The 11,104-nt window shown below is 37.9% G+C and overlaps 1 protein-coding gene across 2 annotated transcripts in view; it reads left to right on the top strand.

The window, feature by feature from the left end:
* The window catches only part of LOC119075151 (zwei Ig domain protein zig-8-like), a 183,528-nt gene that overhangs the window by 131,444 nt on the left and 40,980 nt on the right, over positions 1-11,104 (top strand). The window lies entirely within an intron of this gene.

Genomic DNA, 11,104 nt, shown 5'->3' with positions numbered 1-11,104 from the left:
ACATAACAGTTAAAATGTATCCACTAATTTAATCCTTTCCACCCATACACATAACAGTGGTTACGTTCGATAAATTAAAAAAAAAATTGTCAACGTTTCCGTTGCGCGTTGGCTGCCACGACGACACAATGTTAATAGTTAAAGCTGTTATGGTCTTTCGTCGTTAATTTTACGATCTTTCTAATTTTCATTAACTTTTCATGGAGTGCAACAGTACGACGGGAAGTGATCAATCTTTATTTATATAATTACTGACTAAGTAATTTCAGATAGAGATAGAGAGAGATAGAGAACCATCACATAAAAAGTGAACCCATCTTAAGTTCTGTCATAAGGTAGAGTAGAATTTGTCAAATAATAAAAACCGCACATCACTGGGATCGAACACGGATCTTCTCTATCTCTCTCTCATGCTTCATTCATGCGAGCTGAATCGTTCTTCCATAAAGTAAGAAATCGTCACAAGCTAAAATTACCTACTTCTAATTGCTATATCTTTTTCTCTCTCTTTCCATTGTTGTAGCGTAAACGGTTAGAAAACGCAGAGAAACGTGAATTGACCTTTAGCAAATTCGACTCTATCTGAAGAGCTTAGGATACGCTCACTTTTCGTGTTCTATCATGTGCTGTAATGAAATTTTCCTGTACGAACGAAATCAATTCACTCACAAGACTACAGAACCCTTAGGGGCTGTTCACATATGACGTCACACTCAGAATTTTTGACCCCCCCAAAATGACCAAAATTTACAAAGATAGAACGGAAATAGGAACGGATAGGTCTCCTTTCATGGATTTCATTATACGCCCTCTGCCCCTTTTGTTAGATTTGTTTTTGCAAAAAGAAATCTTTACCTACCGCCCCCTGACGTTGGAGTCTGGCTACGAAAAGTTAAAGGTTTCAACAGACATGTTCATTAGAAAATGGAACGCTTTTCGTCCGGAAACGCATTACTTTTGCGTTCTAGAAATAATTTTCTAGCTTCTGTTCACCCATATACATAAAACAAATCCGTGACATAACTATGTCGCTCCCATTTATCGTTTGATTTTTCGCTCACTTTTGTGGAAGAAAAAAAAACCTTTTCCCTCGTGAACGTGAGACAAACCACACCAGTTAATAAAGGAAACTTCTTTTTTTTCCTCGAATATATTTATGAGAGACTAACACTGCAATTTATTACTGACTGGTAGTGCATCACGTACCTGACCTATATAAATATATAAAAACCATATTGTAAATATGCTGCTTTGATTGTGTTGTATATGGGGGTAAAGTGCATTCAGTAAAGGATCACAAAATGTAGAGCTGAGCGCCCCAATGTGATGAAATATGGTTTTCCTCCGAAAAATACAACATTGTAGTGTGTATGGAATTACAGTTTGTTTAAAATAGGCTTTTTGTTCGGGAGTTTTTTTTTCGAAATTTTGCTTTTAATATTTGTTTAATAACTCATTTAGACTTTGTTTTAAGCTCGGTTTTAGTACTTGAAATATGGTAAATATTTATGCATGGAGTTAATACAGAAGCTTTGTATATCAGATATTTTTTGTATTAAACCGAGAATATTAATAACGAGAGGAAATAACGCGGCGCAAAATTAATTAGTTCCATCGAAATTCAATTACAAAATTTTGTTCAATAGAAATATTTTCATTTGAAACGACTTGTTGATGTATTGCCTCATCCGAAATTTAATTTTAGCAAATATTGTGTTCACTCGGCATTTACAATCCGTTGAAGTGATTTTGATTTATTGAATTGCTAGACACACTCGAAGTTACCTTTCAACCGAAAAACTTTCAACTTTTCATCATCAGCTGCAGGATCATCATTTGGTATTTCCTAATTTGTGATGATGAGGATGTTGGCAGGGCCTATTATTTGCGAAATTTTGAAATTGTACGAAAATTTTGCGAAACTATAGGCGTTAGCCCAATATGATTCGTAAACTTCGTAAATGTGGCAATTTCGTGAACCGGTGAATCGGTGACATTTCTCCCATATATTTAATGTCAAAAGTCTACAAACTTTCCGTGCTCACGAACTTTACGAACCATAATGGTTAACCTCTGTGAGAAAGTCAGTGAAATATCGGCAAGTTTCTTTTACGATTTTTGCGAAACTTTGGTGAAATTTGCAAAATTTAATTTCACAAATAATAGGCCTTGGATGTTGGCGAGCCACGTGTAGAAGTAATAAATAGAAAGTTGTTGACTGATGGTTGAAATTTCTAGTGGTCAAAGTTTATCTTTGGAAGATTTTCGATATTTTTCGATTTTTTACTTCTTCTTCTTCTTCTTTTTCAGCCTGTTTCTATCCACTGCTGGATGTAGGCCTCTCCAACTTCTTTCCATTTTGTACGATCCATTGCCATTTGCTGCCAGTTTGTACCTGCAATATTCTTAATTCCGTTTGTCCATCTCTCTGGTGGTCTACCTATAGCTCGTCTTTTATATGGTCGCCAGTTCATGATCTTTTTGGTCCAACGTTCGTCTGTCCTTCTTGCAATATGTCCCGCCCAGCTCCATTTCAGAGATGCTATTCTTTCCATGACATCAACGACCCTGGTTTGTTGTCGAATCCATTGATTCGTCATTCTGTCTCTGAGTGTTATTCCAAGCATATTCCGTTCCATGGCTCTTTGTGTCACTCTCAATTTATCTTCGGATGCTTTCGTTAAAGTTAACGTTTCCGCTCCATAAGTGAGCACTGGAAGGACACAAGTGTCGAAAACTTTGCGTTTCAGACTATTATTCATTTTGCTTTTGAAAATTAGTCTGAGTTTTCCGAACGCTGCCCATGCAAGACCAATCCTACGTCTTATTTCTGCAGTCTGGTTGTCGAGACCTAACTTCAGTTTATGTCCTAGATATACATAGCTGTCGACTCGTTCAATGACAGTGTCACCAATTTTGATTTCTCTATCGTCCCTGATGTTGGTCATGACTTTTGTTTTCGATAAGTTCATCTTGAGGCCAACTTTGCTCGCCTCTTCACTTAACTGTTGTAGCATAAGCTGAGCCTGACCTAGATTCGCTGCTATCGGTACAATGTCATCAGCGAAGCGGAGATTGCTCAGGTACTCTCCATTTACCTTTATTCCCATTTTACTCCAGTTTAACTTCCTAAAAATACTCTGCAGAATCGCCGTGAATAATTTCGGTGAAGTGGTGTCACCCTGCCTTACACCTCGGCCAATTCTGAATTTCTCCGTGCTCTTATGAAGTTTTATACATGAAGTAGCATTTTTGTACACATATCGAATTGTGTTGGAGTACCTTGAGTCTACTCTACATTCGTCTAATGCGTCCAATATCGACCATGTTTCCACTGAATCGAAAGCTTTTTCGAAGTCTATGAATAGCAAGACTATGTCGATGTTGTATTCACGACACTTCTCAATAAGCGTTCTCATCACCTGCAAATGGTCGCTGAAACCAGTGCTGAAACCAGATCTGAAAGCAGCTTGTTCAACAGGTTGGTAGAAGTCGAACTTGTTAGTGTTCCTTTTCGTAATGATTTTCATAAACAACTTGTAGAGTGTTGACAATAGGCTTATGGGTCGGTAATTTTCCAGCTTTGTTATGTCTCCTTTTTTATGCAGCAATGTAATTACCGCATTTTCCCAGGCTTCTGGTACTTCTTCCCATTGGAGACATCGATTAAACAAAGCCGTGATTGCCTTTAATAATGAGTCTCCACCTAGTTTAATGGCTTCCATTGGAACACCATCTTCTCCGGGAGACTTTTTGTTTTTCATCTCGGCTACTGCAGCTTTGACTTCATCAACAGTTATGTCGGGCATATCCTCCGATCCCACGTTTCTTATTATTGGTCTATCTTCGGTTTCTTCCGTTGGGCTCTGTCTTGCTGAAGAAAACAAATTCTCATAAAATTCTCTTGCAATGTTTAATATCGCATTTCGATCCGTTTGGATCGTTCCTGTTTTGTCTCGTAATTTGAAGATTTCTTTTTTGGCGTTTGTCATTTTTCTCCGTAGGACTTTCATATTGCAGTTCGCTTCAATTATGTTTTGAGCCAATTGGACATTATATTTTCTTTCATCTGATCTCCTTGCTCTGTTGATACTTTTAGACAGGTTCCGGTATTCCACCGAATCTCGTCCTCCGTTTTTTACCAACTCTGCTCTGCTTGCGATCAGGTCTAATGTTTCTCTGCTGAGTTTTGATTCTTTCCCTTGGACGGATTTGCATTTGGATTTCATGAAACCCATTATTGTATCGACGATTTTGGTATTCAATTCGTCCAATGTTTCACATTGATTGTTGACGTTATCTAATTCGGCAGTCATTTTCGTAGCAAATTCTTCATTTTGTGTGTAAAGCCGTTGTACGTCAATCCTTTCACTTTTCTGAACTAGTTGTGATCTTTGAAATCTGGTATTTAACGTGACTCTTGCACGAACCATTCGGTGATCACTACCGGTTGAAAAATTGTTTAGGACCGTAACGTTCTTAACGGTTGACTTACAGCCAGTTATGATGTAATCGATCTCATTTTTCGTTACACCATCTGCACTAGCCCAAGTCCATTTCCGTTGAGGCTTTCCTGCAAAAAATGAATTCATTGCGTACAAATTGTGTTGCTGTAAGAAGTTGAGTAAAGTATTTCCACGCTCATTTCTTTGGTCGTTGCTAAAACTACCAACAGAAACTTCGGAGTCTTCTTCTCGTTTTCCCAGCTTCGCATTGAAATCACCGATTAGATATTGGTAATGTGAAGGGTTTTCGTCCAGAGCTTTCTCGACATCTTCATAGAATCTTTCTACTTCTTCGTCATCATGAGTGGACGTGGGTGCGTAAACCTGAATTAATTTGACACTGTATCTGTTATTTATCTTCAGGCTTACGTATATCACTCGATCGGATATGCTTTTCGTGTGAATTATGCGATCCGACCACCGCTTGTTTATGAACAATCCGACACCGTGCATCAGCATCTGACTGTCACTTCCTCGGTAGAAGAATGTATGCCCTGATTGTAATTTCAGGCATTCCTCTCCAGGTTTTCTCACTTCGCTCACTCCCACAACATCCCATTTTTTACTTGCCTGCACCTAATTCGACTAACGTCAGTCGTCTGTCTTCCCAAATTAATCCCAAGAGTCATTTACTTCTCGCTCTGAACGGGTATTTATTTATTCATTTCATCAATGGCAACATGCCCCCTGACTACTTACATTTTCAATTGTTTACATTACAATATAAAAAGGTCAAGATTTATATAACACATTCCTGTGACGAAGGAATAAGGACCAAGAAAATGCGTTTTTATCGTCAACGAGCCACCTGGAAAAGAACGGATTAGCGAGAGCCAATCGACTAGATAGGCTCGGTTTTGCACAAGTCGATGAGACTTCGAGTTTAATATTTAGAAGTCGTGAGACCATTTCGAAGTCGTGAGACCAGATTAGACTAATCGGTACGGATTAGAGAGAGAACCATTGATTCATAATTGCTTAATTGCAAGATTAAATCAGTGTAAATCATGATATCTTGGTCTTACCGTTCAATTTGAAGATTCCATCAACATTTTTACAGTCGCTTTGTATGATTCACGCGGCATGTCCTGGAACCACGGTAAAATTCTGTGCACATGTTATTTATCGGTTCGTGATATCCATACTTCGTCCTGTGATCAATGATCACTGATCATCAACAACAAGAAAATCATCAGCACAAGTAGGGTGAGGTTTTAAAACAATCTTCCTAGCTATCTGAGGGGCGTCAAGATTTCCATTTAGAAGATCAGAAGTGAAAAGAACCCACGCATTAAATCTACGTCAAGCTAGTGGTTCAACATTGATCGATTCACACCTGCCGATATACGGTGGAAGCTGTGGTTAAAGTTTGTAGTGAAGAAACCTATTTTACTTTCAAACTTTCCACTGCTCAAAAACAGCAACATCAAGCAGCAACATTTTACTCAACAGATTGTTTTCTGAGTATTTGTGAAGGATTTTCTTCGATTTCGAGTATTTTCCAATCAAATGATTTTCTAGTTTTCAAAAATTTTCAAATGATTTTTCATCCGTTTCGCGTGAAACCTTATTTTCTCCACTTAAATGCAGTGAGAAAATGTGTGTTTTGTTGATGCTCTCTCTGATGACAATTCAGGTGAGAAAATGTTTATTTGTTGTGGTTTTGAAAATTCCACCTGCGGGCAAACAAATAACCATTTTTCGGCTTTCAACTCAATTTTCAATATTTATCAGCCCGTCGGCTTTCCAGGAGAGATAAATTGGACATTTTTTTCGTGCTGTCAACCTTTTGTTTTGCTTCATAGAAGAAAAGAGCTGTGAGATTAGGATTTTGAAGAAGGATTTTTTTCTGGTGAATGAGTTCACCCGACGGCTCGGCAACACAATGACACTCTTATCTATTTTCCATCATTTATCCCACAGAAACGTATTATACCGGAAATGAATAGTTAAATTCAGAAACGGGACATGTGTAATTAGCGAATTATAAGAAAAATGAAGTTTCACTGACTTGAATCCGTTAGGATGTTTTCGGTTTAAATTTATTTTAAAAAAAATTAATTGACATCGTCAGCCTATTTGAAACAGCGCTAAATCAATGAAATGTCATTTTTCTTATAATTCGCTAATATGACATATTTCTGCACTCAACTATTCATGCCATGATTACATAAAACTAACATGTATTTCGTTGGCTGTTACACATGAAATGTCTTCTTCTTCTCTTCTTTTTCAGCCTGTTTCTATCCACTACTGGATGTAGGCCTCTCCAACTTCTTTCCATTTCGTACGATCCATTGCCATTTGCTGCCAGTTTGTACCTGCAATATTCTGAATTCCGTTTGTCCATCTCTCTGGTGGTCTACCTATAGCTCGTCTTTTATATGGTCGCCAGTTCATGGTCTTTTTGGTCCAACGTTCATCTGTCCTTCTTGCAATATGTCCCGCCCAGCTCCATTTCAGAGATGCTATTCTTTCCATAACCCTGGTTTGTTGTCGAATCCATTGATTCGTCATTCTGTCTCTGAGTGTTATTCCAAGCATACTCCGTTCCATGGCTCTTTGTGTCACTCTCAATTTATCTTCGGATGCTTTAGTTAACGTTTCCGCTCCATAAGTGAGCACTGGAAGGACACAAGTGTCGAAAACTTTGCGTTTCAGACTATTATTCATTTAGCGAAGCACATGAAATCAGAGACACTTTTAAGACTTTTTCAGTCTTTTTTCTAGTAGGGAGCCCTTACATTACCCTTTAGACTAAGAACACTAGGGGCCCACTGCGGGGGATTTGTTAGAGAGAGCAAGGTCAACTGGGGGGGACGAGACAGGGGCCTGCGGGGGATTTGTCCCACGAGCTTGTATGTTAGAAGTGTCTCTGCATGAAATGTGAATACCGGAAATTGTTTTTTTTTATGAAATTTTGTAGTAGAGGACTTTCGTCACGCCCGCTTACTAACGCGCTGGCATGATACAAGAAAGAAGAAAAAATGCCAAGGACGTCAGCCAGTTTTCCATTATCGTAAGCACGCTGCACAATTTTAACAAACAAAATTAATTTTATGTTCCACGCGGATGAAGTTTATATTACCGTGCCACTCATTATGGCTCAAAAAGATTTAATTGGACCAGAAAATCTCATCCAAATTTCTTTCATGTCGAGCGTGATAAGAACTATAGTTTCCAACGGGGAGACTTTCCCTTGTGATATTTTCATATTCATTTTTTCGCTTTGATTATATTCCACTTACTTCAAAGATAAACAAAAGTACTAATTAAATATGCCAGACGGCAAGACTGTATTATGCATGCTACATATACAACACAGACTTATATTCGACATAAATTCTGTAGAGCATTAGCGGTAACCTCTATTCCACGGATTCAACGTTGCAGAGCCCACTTGACTTTATAAATAAGTTATAAAATATGCAAGCTGCAGGTTAAATCCATGCATGTACATGTACAGTGAGTGCATCATATATAATGCATTCCACACTCGGCTTTGCGATTCGTGAAGTACCCCGTATTCAGGAGTTTACACAAAAGCGTTCATCACACACATGCCAACACACACATCTCATCGTAGAGTTATTCTATTCGGTTCTTAACAAATTTCAAGTAAGCCACTCTCGGAAAATCCTCCAAATATTTTATTCTATGCTCGTTCAATACACTGATGTGTGTGGTGTTGTTCGACTCATTTCTACCAGTAGTGTGTAGAACAATTTTAATAGTTTCCTCCTTTTATGAACTCGACAGCATGGATTATACAGCGTGTATGCGTTTGTCTCCTATCGCTAATGTGAAGCTGCAAAAAAAATACAAAGGAAAAATAATCCCTGCCATAAACAATGGTCTGGGATAGTCACAAGACTAATTATTTGAAAAATGTAGATTTCGGAAAATGTGTACAAACGACTGTGCATAAAGTGGAACAAGAACTACAACGTCCAGACGTAGACTAGCACTTATAAACATATGCACGAACCGCGCCGTTATATGTTTTAAGACTAACACTTTGGTTATACGGTATAACTTATACCCGAACCAATGACGTGACATAGAAACACGTCGAGCAGAGAAAGGTCTCATCGATCATTTATACTCGATCTGGAACAAAAACATAGCTAACGCCGACCCGTACGAAACACCTATTCGTATCAAAAGCCTTTACTGTGAAACTCTTCATTTGTTTTACTTCATTCTCTACTGAAACGCTATTCGCCCTTTAAAATCACTTACATTATCTTTCTTTGCCTTGTTAGCATATACAAATAAATTGCCGGAGGCAATATAGACAGCCCCGTACGAAGTCAACTTTCATAAATTCCTATTTAAACAGCTATATACCGCTATATTTACCTATATTTCACTATAAATAAACATTTCACAGAGGATTATATGCTATTATATAGCTCTATATGCCTGTATATAGCTCAATATAGGTGAATATAGATATATATAGATGTCCATATATGGAATGCCTGAAACACCCCACACACATAACAAATTATTTCTATGTTAACAGGAACACTCTAAGTACCATTTTTCCCAATATATATCACTTTTATTAAAATCCAATATGGCCACCGGCAGCCATTTTGTTAGGAGACCGGAAATTTTACCGACGCTTTACATTCGTTAATGCCTTTCAAACAAAAAAAAATCATGAAATTCGGTCAAAATTTACTCGAGATATTGACAAAATACTCCACGTTCACTGTACGGCCGAGTAGCCAGATAAGAGCTCACTCCAAGAGACCTAGCTCACGCTCCGGAGAACATAATTTCAAAAACTTTTTTTTCCCTGATTGGTACGGTCAATACCTATCCAATACAGACGAAATATGTTCAAATGTGGCCGACCTACAAGCAAAAACTGCTTGCCGCCCTGTGCCTGTTCCACACCAAGGGGTCTAACTCACGAGTCGGTCATCCGATTTCCATAAACTTTTTTTTTGTCGATCGGTATTGTAAATACCTTTTATTTGACGTATCAGTTACAAGTGTAACGTTTGAATGTCCGGAGATATCTTCGAAAAACCGTAAAGCACTTATTGGGCCACAGCTCGGGAAGGGTCGATCCAAAATCACACATCTTCGAACTTAGCCTGTCTTTTGACATTACCAAACGGGAAAAAAAAAGAATTTTCAAAATCGGATGCGTTTTACTCAAGTTATCGTGCAGACGGACAGACGGACATTTTTTTTCACTGATTTGGCATCTCTAGACAACCACAATAGGTTTCCCCTTACTCAGGGAGTCCAATTCGACGTGTTACGGACGTATGCGTAAACGCATAAGACCCCAGTACTTCGTACAGGTCTAAAAATCTATCGCAACCGTTCTTGTCGATGAAGAGAACTCGCTGATGACATTTCGAAAGAAGTACACGACGAATTCACTTCTTAAAACCTTAACTGTTTTGATTGACGTTTCTATTGTCATTTCACACACGGCACACATAGCAGTTTTATCATCGGATCTATTACTTCAGTTTCGATCTAAGTATTTAAAATTGAAATTACAAATATTTTACTCCCTAGATGAAGCTAGTCGTGCATTAAAAAAAAAGTCTTTTTAAATTCAAGGAAATTAGTACAAAAATCCTTTCAAATTAGGTCAATAGATAAAGCTTTACGCTACCGTTGCCGTCGTTGATATTTTACCGAAATTTTCATTTGGAGGATCCTCCTGCCAACAAAACTTACGCTTCACTATCACCTTAATTGGAACAGCAAAACTGATTTGAAAGTTTTAATTTCTCCAAAAAAAAAATCGCAGAGCTTGTCCAGAGAAAATAATTAGCGAAACTTTGTCGTCTATTATGAACTTTCTTTCTTCAACAAAGTGCCAAACGGAATACGACTAAGATGTATGGTTATGTATGGTTAAACTTCTTTAAAAGGTAACCCATTCCGGGCTTAAATGATTTACCGTTTTCTGCCATTACATGGATTCTTCTTTGTTCACTACCTTTATAACGGCACAGCTTATATTCTGGAATTTCATGTTTATTTGACGCTACTCGTAACTCAAAGTAGATCAAAGAAATCTTTGGAATGTTCTTTCGAACAGCAACTCCTTTCAGAGCGATATGATGTCCCCGATTGTGTAAGAATACAAAGACTATTATATGAGTGTAGGGATCGGACATTGTTCTTGACCAGAAATTTCGAAATTAATTTAATTTTAGTATATGTATAACGCACCTGCCTCTGCAAACAACAAAAGTGCATATGAAAGAGTATATATATATAACAACTCCACAAAAAATGGAGTACAGGCGAAGAATAAGTGGGATAAAACTATCAAATGCAAGCCTCTGTCTCTATTGTCTCTTCTTTTGTCGAAAGATAAAATTTCTTTTGTTGCCATTTGGTAAACTTTTCCTATTACCGTGATAAGCGAAAATCGCATTTGCATCTGTGCTTTCAAAGAGCTTCCGAGAGCTTTGAGCATTCTAAGGATTCCACTGAAATAGTCCACTTTCTCAATATTATGAAGAAGCTTTCGGAAACTTTCCAAAGCACACATACAATGCGATGTTTTTGCTAGACACGGCATGCTGGTGTTATGTTATTTTATTCCCAGAGCC

This window comes from Bradysia coprophila, unplaced genomic scaffold (genome assembly GCF_014529535.1).
Source record: "Bradysia coprophila strain Holo2 unplaced genomic scaffold, BU_Bcop_v1 contig_193, whole genome shotgun sequence".
Classification (NCBI taxonomy): domain Eukaryota; kingdom Metazoa; phylum Arthropoda; class Insecta; order Diptera; family Sciaridae; genus Bradysia; species Bradysia coprophila.
The sequence above is the reverse complement of the archived record's forward strand: the minus strand, read 5'-3'. Positions and strand labels throughout refer to the sequence as shown.